This window comes from Pyxicephalus adspersus, chromosome 4 (genome assembly GCF_032062135.1).
Source record: "Pyxicephalus adspersus chromosome 4, UCB_Pads_2.0, whole genome shotgun sequence".
Taxonomy (NCBI): Eukaryota; Metazoa; Chordata; class Amphibia; order Anura; family Pyxicephalidae; genus Pyxicephalus; species Pyxicephalus adspersus.
The window spans coordinates 6,292,426-6,301,505 of record NC_092861.1 but is presented as its reverse complement, the minus strand read 5'-3'; the positions used below and the strand labels follow the sequence as shown (position 1 = coordinate 6,301,505).

The 9,080-nt window shown below is 38.5% G+C and overlaps 1 long non-coding RNA gene across 1 annotated transcript; it reads left to right on the top strand.

Annotated features, from left to right (window-relative positions):
* Positions 1-1,332: 1,332 nt before the first annotated feature.
* Positions 1,333-7,150, top strand: LOC140328002 (uncharacterized). Its single transcript, XR_011920194.1, has 3 exons — positions 1,333-1,451; positions 4,024-4,148; positions 5,820-7,150. It is a non-coding gene; the product is annotated as an uncharacterized lncRNA (long non-coding RNA).
* Positions 7,151-9,080: the final 1,930 nt, after the last annotated feature.

Sequence of the window (9,080 nt, the reverse complement as noted above, 5' to 3'; positions counted from 1 at the left end):
AATATTCAGCAAGTATGTACAACACATGGCACACACCAAACTTTTTCCCAGCAACTTGCAGCAAGTTCAGAATTATGTGACTGTTGCAACCCCTAAGCCGCCATTTTTGTTGCAAACTCTTTTGAGTTTTCTGAGACCCTCTTCATCCACTAATGATACCAGAAAATATGTGACAATAATCCCACTTTTCCACATCTCTCTCCAGCAGTTGGAAGAGTATTTTCCAAACTGTCTCTTAAACTCTCAGTATTTACCATCCTTGCTTTTCCCCCTTCTATTGTGTGCTGCTTGCCCCTCCTCTTAGATTGTAAGCTCTTCTGGGCAGGTTCATCTCCACCTCCTGTGTCCCTGTCTGTATCTGTCTGTCATTTGAAACCCCTATTTAATGTACAGCGCTGCACAATATGTTGGTGCTTTATAAATACTAATATAATAACACAGGTCAACAAAGAATTAGTTTTGATAATCATCAGAAACCGCCGGCAACTTTTCTAAATCAACTTTTCTAAGTCAATCTGTTGTCAGTTTGTCCCTACACATACAGTTCCTGAGTATATATAATTAAATTCCTAATATAATTAACATTGTACGTGCATGTATTTTGTACTAAAACATAAGTACCATTGATGTGAATGTCTGGGGTAAAATAAGGCACATTGTGGTAAATTTACTGAAGGGTGTCAGTCCGGTGCCATTGTTTCTTGAGAAATGCTTAGAGTGGGATTTTCTTGTGTACTCTATCACTGGATTGTTGTGGCCATAGTCATATGTCAATAATGTAGTCTAAGGTCAATTTTGAGGGGAAGCCAATTAACCTTACTGCATATTTTTGGAATGTGGGAGGGAACTGGAGTACATCCACGCAGACAAGGGGAGAACCTGCAAACTCCATGCAGATAGCATTCTGGCCAAGACTCAAACCTGGGACCTAGTGCTGTAAAGGCAAGAGTGCTACCTCTGAGACACCGTACTGCCCCACAAATGAAATGAATCACAGTTTGTGTGGTCTCTAACCTTAATAAAAGAAAATTGTCTTTAAATGTTATAATATGGTAAGGCTATTTTTTACGCATTTTGCACAATATGTAATTAGCTGCATCACAAAAACTAGACGTGCTGGAGAAAAACTGAAAATCAGCATCAAAAATAATACAAACCCACATAAAATTATATCTGATGAAAATGACATGTTGACCTGTGTAATTTATTGTGCAGTATGTTTTATTTGGGAATGTATTTATTTATTGCATCATACATTTCTGTAGAAAACCTTGTCGTCCTGATATTTATTCTTCCTGCAGTTACATATTGGCAAAGAACTATACCAGGTCAATAAACTCCACCTAGGCTAAAAATCAACTTCTATATTGACAATAGCTTTTCTATAAAAACTCCATCAAAGAATTGTCATAGCAGAGGAAGTTTCTTGGGGAGAACAGTTTTATTTTCAGGTACGGTAATATTATTGATGACTGGTTAATTTCTGTTGCAATTCTTATTTATAATACCCGAAGATTCTATGATGTGTTTTTGTAGAAGGAAGTATTATGTTGTAACAATACTACATATATTTTTTTCATTTAGTTTATTTGTTTTCCCTGTTTCTCTTTTCCTCATTGCTCCAGTTTGTTTATGTTTGCCCTCGAAGTCTGCCCAATCAAAAATGCTTGAATTAGCTCTGGAGTCATCTTTACTCTTGCAGACGACTTTTCCTTTTTTCAGGGGGTTAAATTATCACCATAACTGCTGGGGATATCTGGAGGACACATGGGAACTTGTCCCAAAAGCAAAAAAATAAAAATAAAAATCATTGTTAAACTTTATGCAGAAACACCCTAAACATAGTATCATCATCAAAATTGCTGAGGGGGGGAGCACAATGGATGGAGCACAAATATGAGCTACACGCGTCTGAAGTTCTGCGCAGAACTATGCGCATCAAACAACTGAGTTTTAAGACAATTGTGCTGCTTTTTAGCCTTACAAATAATTCAGAGGAAGGAACAGATTAGAAAGAATGATTTTTTAGGGGAACAGTGACTTTTAATGCAAGCTCGCCAGTGTAAAGCTGCCGGAGATGCGCGGCTCCGGCCGCGAGCTTATTCAGTTGCTGAATTGCGCGACGGCGTACGATTTTACGATTTCGTGAATACGAATGCGCGAGCGAGCGTCCCATTCTTCTTGATGAATTAGGGCCTATGTCTCAGGTTTGAATCTCGACCAGGGAACTATCTGCATGGAGTTTGCAGGTTCTACCCATGTTTTTGTGGGTTCCTTCTGGGTACTCCAGTTTCCTCCAAATTTCCAAAAACATGCAGTTAGGGTAATTGGCTTCCTGTCAAAATTGACCCTAAAATGTATTAATGACATATGACTATGGTACGGACATTAGATTGTGAGTTCTTTTGGCTGACAGCTAGTGACATGACTATGGACTTTGTACAATGCTGCGTAATATGATGGTGCTATATAAATACTGTGTAATAATAATAATTTTTTACTTTATACAAAAAAGTACATAATCCTTTTCCGGCAATATAAAAAAAAGTGCAGAGCTTACATATGCACAGTGAAATCAGGTCTTTTATTTCAAATTACAGGAGGAAACTTCACCAGATCTCACACCTGCTCAGTGTGAGATAGGTCAACTTTAAGTCACCCAATCACCACAATGTTTACTTTATAAAGAAAGGTAGATTACCCTTCTATATTTAATGTACAGCGCTGTGTTATATGTTGGTGCTAAATAAATCCTGTTTATTAACCACCTGAGCGTTACACTGAGGTCTAGATTTCTGTACCAAAAGTGATTCTGAGAACCACTGTTTTTCATGAAATTTTTTTTTTTAAATTGTAGACCTGTAACTTACAGAAATATGTCCGAATAGGGGTCTAGTAGATATAATGAATATAAAAAATGTTTGAAACACACAATCATGTAAAAAAAAAAATACTTTTAATAAAATTAAAGGAAACGCCGGCCGGTATCTTGTGTTCCGCCGGCCGGGCGGCGGAACACAAGATGCCGGGCGGCGGAACACAAGATACCGGCTGGCATCTTACTTGTCCCGCTGGCACCCGACGCTGGAGAGGGAGATCGACGGACGACGATGGAATAGGAAAACGACACTGGAATAGGAAAACGACGCTGGATGTGCACAGCGGGACCATGGAGGTAAGGATGTGACAAAAATACGGGCTTAACCATCCTAGCCTTTTTTTTTTGCCCGTACGAAGGTCGGGCATAACGGCTAGGTGGTTAATAATAATAATAATAATAATAAAATCATAATATTAATAATAATAATAATAATATATAAAGTAAAAATATCTTTGTTTTTTTCATTAAAAAAAGGCAAAGCCCCTCCCTTTCTGTCTTCACCACCATAGCTATACAGACTGAATGGGAGCTCAGGGCCGGCTTGGGCTGCTCGTCTGTGCATGCCCGGGGTTGTCCATGTGCAGAAGGGACTTTTTTGTCTGTGAAAAATGAAAGATGCTGATCTCACGCATGCACAGTAAGATCCACACTTTCTTTTTTTACAAATACAGCAGCATTCGTCACCCAATCTCATGCCTGTGCAGTTCGAGATCAGGTGATGTGAGCAGAAGAAGGAAGATGGCAACGCCCGATGCAGGAAACCGGGACGACGTGGGACTATATGGAATCCAGCACCAGGGAATCAACAGGTCTGCACAATTAAAGGTAAGTTTCATGTTTTTTCACCTTAGTTCCCCTTTAAGCAGAAGCAGGAAGAGGAGAAAAGAAGATGGCAACACCCTCTGGTTCTTCCATGCCAGGACAAAGAAAGAATCCAGGATGGCGCAGGACCGAATGGAAGCCAGTTGTGAATTTTTAATGAAAATTTCAATTTACATTATAGGCACAAATTAGTACATCCACAAGAACCTACATATGTGCACAGAAACTAACATGCTCGCTATGAATGTATTGAATGTATTATTTTATGTATTTTATTTTCTGGCATAATGAAAACCATACATGTTCCTTTTATATCACAGGTAGAGATGACGGGTCACAGCATGCTAAGCCTGCTCTGTCTATTGACTTTTATCCCAAGTGGGATGTTTCTAACTGAAGAACAAACGGCAAGAGTAACAACATATATCAGTGATAAAATGACAAGGTAAAGTTTATATTTCCTGTTATGATGAATACTGATAAAATGAAGGGTGATGAGCAATATGAGGGATGAACTTGTGTTACAATGTCACACAATGTAATATTGCCCATTTTTTTACTTTCTTCATTTTATTTGGACTTAAGTTTTTGGTCAATTGAATTTTTATCTTTGAGAGAGAAATTACAGGGTATACAGTGGAACGTCTGTGTTTGTTGGTGGAATATTGGATGGAATACATGTTTTGACACTTACCTCCTTCTTGTTAAAGTGCCAGCTCCTTTCCGTGCATGCGAGAAGTTCTGACCCCGGACACACCTGTTCCTCTAGATTTGATCTGCATCGCCCCTCCCACCAGCTATTCAGGAGAAAGCCTTTTGATGGTGCTTTCTATTTAGCTGGCTCAGACTTAGCGCTCAGTGTTTAAGCAGCATGTCTCCAGATTACTGCTTGGCCTCCTAGCTCTGCTAAACTGCAATCCACTCAGCTGCTACCTGATTGTGTTTCCTTCACCAGCTCCTGTTCTAACCCTTGGTTATCCAGTCTACTGTTCCCTTGTGCATTTCCTATTTTGATGTTTTTGAGTCCCTAGTGTCTTTGTGTGTCTCGTGTGTTCCCCTGTGCTTTCTGTGACCCCCGTGTCACCCATAACTCCAATCTCCACTTGTGTCCTGGTGCTTCCTGGGTCCCCAGTCACCCTCCAGCATCCTATGACCCTGTGTCACCTGTGTTTTTGGTACTTGACCCCTGGCGTTGTTTTTCATCTCTGCCTAGCCAAAATCAACTACTGTCTTGCCTGCTAATTTTAAACTTCCCACCCAGGCTGCAGCTCAACACCCCACCACTAAAGGCTTTGGAGAAGACTTAAACAAACTCTGTGCATTGGACCTTCTTAGGCCCACAATACCACTGAGCAAATCACCCCTAGTGGTTCTGTCTCTATGAGCATGACAAAAGTGTTTAGAGGTTCCTCTTTATTATATTATTTTCTATTAAAGTATAATTGCAGTTGAGTCTTGTATTAACATGGTACAGAAAAGCTCGGCTTCATCCTTTAGAAAAACACAGCGGATGTTTTTATTTTCCAAAAAAGTTGATAATTGTGACATCAGTGCCCATGGAACCAAAGTCCCAAAATGGATTTAAGTTATTAAGTACCATGTAAAAATCACTATTCATTTTTTCTCATGAATCTTCACTCAGTACCTCGTAATGACAGAATTTTAGATGGGCTAATCTGTGCTGGAGTGTTTCTCATGGAATTTACTGTTGCTGTCCTTTGCCTGTTCCTGACCCATCGTTTATATGCAGCCTGGACCGACCTCTCCCTGTGGACCTGACTCTGCTTGTGCTATTCTCTCTGTACCTCATTTGGTAGACCTTTGGTTTTATACTCTGGATTTACTTTATAGTACTTGTACTGCTTATTTGTGGGCCCCTGATCTGATGCCAACCCATCCCCAGACACATCCCTTGGGAATTAAGACCTGGGGGCAACCAAGTGCTGGGAGACACAACCAGTCTCCCGAGGCTGAGCGGGGTTTGCTAAAGGTGAAGACTAGGGCGTTAGATTGGGGGACTGGTGTCTGGTGAGCATTGGTGCTGACCAGGGCCTTATACAGGGTCCTAATACATATTTAAAAGTAACATTTCATCAATATTATTTTATGTTTATAGAGGATACCTAAACTTTCAACATGCTTATGCAGTGAAGTTCACCTCGGATGAGTGCAAACAACTAAGTACTGATAAGATCGCGCATGCTCTGAGGAATGAAAACATTGATTTTCTGCGTGAAACAGTCCGCAATTGGAATATCTATGAAGGAACCAGAATGGTGGTGGCCTCCTACAGAGGAAATGACCACGCCGAATACCGTCTCTTACACAGCGGGGACAGATCAGTTTCCCCCGTTCAGAATCTGATTAACAAAGCACCGGCAGCGGGATGTGTTGTGTTTTTTTCATTGTACTCCCCGTGTTTAAGCAAATGTGTTAATACTGGAGATTATTTCAATATTGTGAAGGAGCTTTCTGTGTTTGATAATGTAAATAAAGACAGCAGAGCTTTTGTTTTTTGGGATGTATTCTCTGATGATAAAAAAAGAACTGATGATGAAATCTGGACGGGCTGGCGGGCACTCAATGAAAAGATGACATTATTCCGTTGCAGAAATACCTGCAACCGATGCTTTATAAAACCTGTGGGTGGTAGAGAAAGTCTTCCAGTTCAGAAATGCCTTCATTTATAATTACATTGCATTTCAGGGCAACCCCTCCTTCCCCCCATCCAGTATATCTCTGTCATACCTGCACATTTCTATCTTAATTCATTTAAAAAATATGCAAAAATACAGTATGATCCTAAGTTTCAATTTTAGTTGACTCTGATACATTAAAATCCCATCCATCCATATCAGCTCTTCCTACAGGACAGCACAACTCTGCCATTCCCCCCTCTCTTCTCTGTCCCGCTCTATATGCATACATTGGTCTTTTCCTGAAAATAATACTGTTACCTTGAATCCCAAATGCCTGCGGGGAGGTACAGGGTATATAAACAGAAAGCTCTTGAAATAAGTAGTCCGGGGGGTGAGACTTTGTCAGGAGGGGCAGAATCGAGTTTTTAAGCCTGGTCATAACGTTACTGGGTGATATAAAATCTGTTTATTGCTAAAAGAATAAGGTAAAATAAAATTAAAAATGGGACAGGGAAAGAAGGTTTGTTGAAGATTTTGGTCATGGCAGAGGATTACAGCCCAGTTATCTAAAAAAAAGTTGAGATGGCATAAAAATTGAAGAGATTAGGAAAACCAATCATAAGCAATAAATGTGATTGTCAACTGTTGTATAATTTCCTTTAGTTAAAAAGCAAATGATGATGTGTTTCTGTGGAAATTGTAAGGGTTTTTGATAAATGTTATTGATTTTTTAATCTAATGTATATCGTATGAATGTAGGAAACCAATGATTAAGTTACCTCAATAAAATCTTTCCTTTTCAAATGGAGTCCTGACCTTCGTCTTCCTTCTGTTTGTCTTCTGACCTTTTACCCAATTAAAATTAAGCTTTAGGTGTGGGTATTTCCGAGGATGGTGTCATGAAAAAGCAGTTTGGCCAGGAATGTGCTGATACAGTGTGTGAGAGGTAGTTACATAGCTGGAGACACCTCCTGTCTTTGCTGAGAATCCCCTGTGCTTGCTGAAGTTTATTTTGTGCTGTTTATTTCACACAAACTTCTGCTAAACATACACCCAGTGAAGTCAAAAGCAAGTACATTGGGAGAGGGTCCAAAAAGTGGATCCTGCACAGAAGGAGGGGAAGGAGGTGTAAGAAAAAAAACTTTAGGTGTTGAGTAGAACTTAGGCTTAAGAATATATAGATGAAAAACTACCATATGATACTTAAGATATATTTGACTAATAGCGAATCTGAAAGAACAAGTAGTTTCCAGATCTCGTACCCTGGAACAGGTACAGTATATTTATTTTACAAACATTTTGTTTAAGAAATATATGTTGGTAGGTATATAACATCACAAATAAATAATGAGGCTCATTTCATAATGGTAAAAAAAAACGCCTTGTTCTAGAACCAAAATATTCAAAGGAATTTCTCAACCAGAGTTCCTCCAAAGACTGTTAGGGGTTCCTTGAACTATTAGCAATTTTTGCCTCTCAGGTCAATTTAAATGGCACCAACGATCTTTTATGGATTAGTTGGGTTTTATTTTATTTACAGTGAGCTGTGGATTTAGTAATTATAGCAGGGGATACATGAAAAGCTGAATCTTATTTAAGATGAGGGTTCCCTCATGTTTAAGAACTCAAAACACAGTATGGGACTGTAATTTAAGGTATTGTTAATGAAAAAAAATGTAAAAACAAAAAAAAGTACATTTTCCAGCATTTTCATTTTCAAGCATTTTTGATAGAAGTTCAGCTAGAATTAAATCATAAATGGAGTTTGCAAACGTTCACTCTTAATATGAAAAAAAGACCATCTGGTAAATGGAGACCATCTGATCACAATCACCACAAAGAGGAATGGGAAAAAGTAAAGAAAGAAGAATAAAGTAGAGAATCCGGAAGGATTTTCCCCCTAGTGGAGCAAATTGAAACAGGCTTTATAAGTGTTTTTTGTCTTCCCCTGGAGCAACTACATCTATAGGGTTTTATATCAAGGATATACTTATTTCCCTAGTGGCTGATCTTGATGGACTTTTTCCAACTTAACTATGTAAGAAATGGGGGGGGGGGGGGGGTAGATAGAAGACTGAAATCAAAAGTATGGATCAAGGTGAGAGATATAGATGGGAGAAGGAAACAGATCTTGAACAGAACAGAGGAAAAATCAAACAAAAAAATCAGATTTGAAATAAAAAATGCCAACTCAAGTTTACTTTTACCATGGGAACAATGATTGCTGAATATCTTGACAATGAAACCCAAAGCAAACCCAAAGTTAGCTCAAACAACAAGTTTATTTGGTTCCTGTAGAACCAAGCTAAAGCCAGATTCGGAAAACAACACAAGTGAACTCATACTTAATCCTCTGCTTCTAGTATATTTATTGAGATCTCTGAAGATGTTTTTGGATTATTTATTAATCAGACATTTTTTAACAAATGTTCCCTAAATTTAACTTTTTTTATTATACCATATAGCCAAAGGTTTGTGTGCACCTATCAGTTAAATAATATTTAATTTATATACAATTTCTTTTTTTTGTATTTAATAACTCAAATAAAACTATACCTACAACATTCAACTATTCAATAGCTTTTTACTGATTACATTCCCATAATGCTCATTATTTTACTCCATCTCATCATTGCTAATCATTGCTGAAAATACAGAATCTATTTGTACACTCTAGTGAATTAAGCCAATTGTCTCTAATCATTGCAATCCTTTGGTCACAAAGATCAATGCTGTAA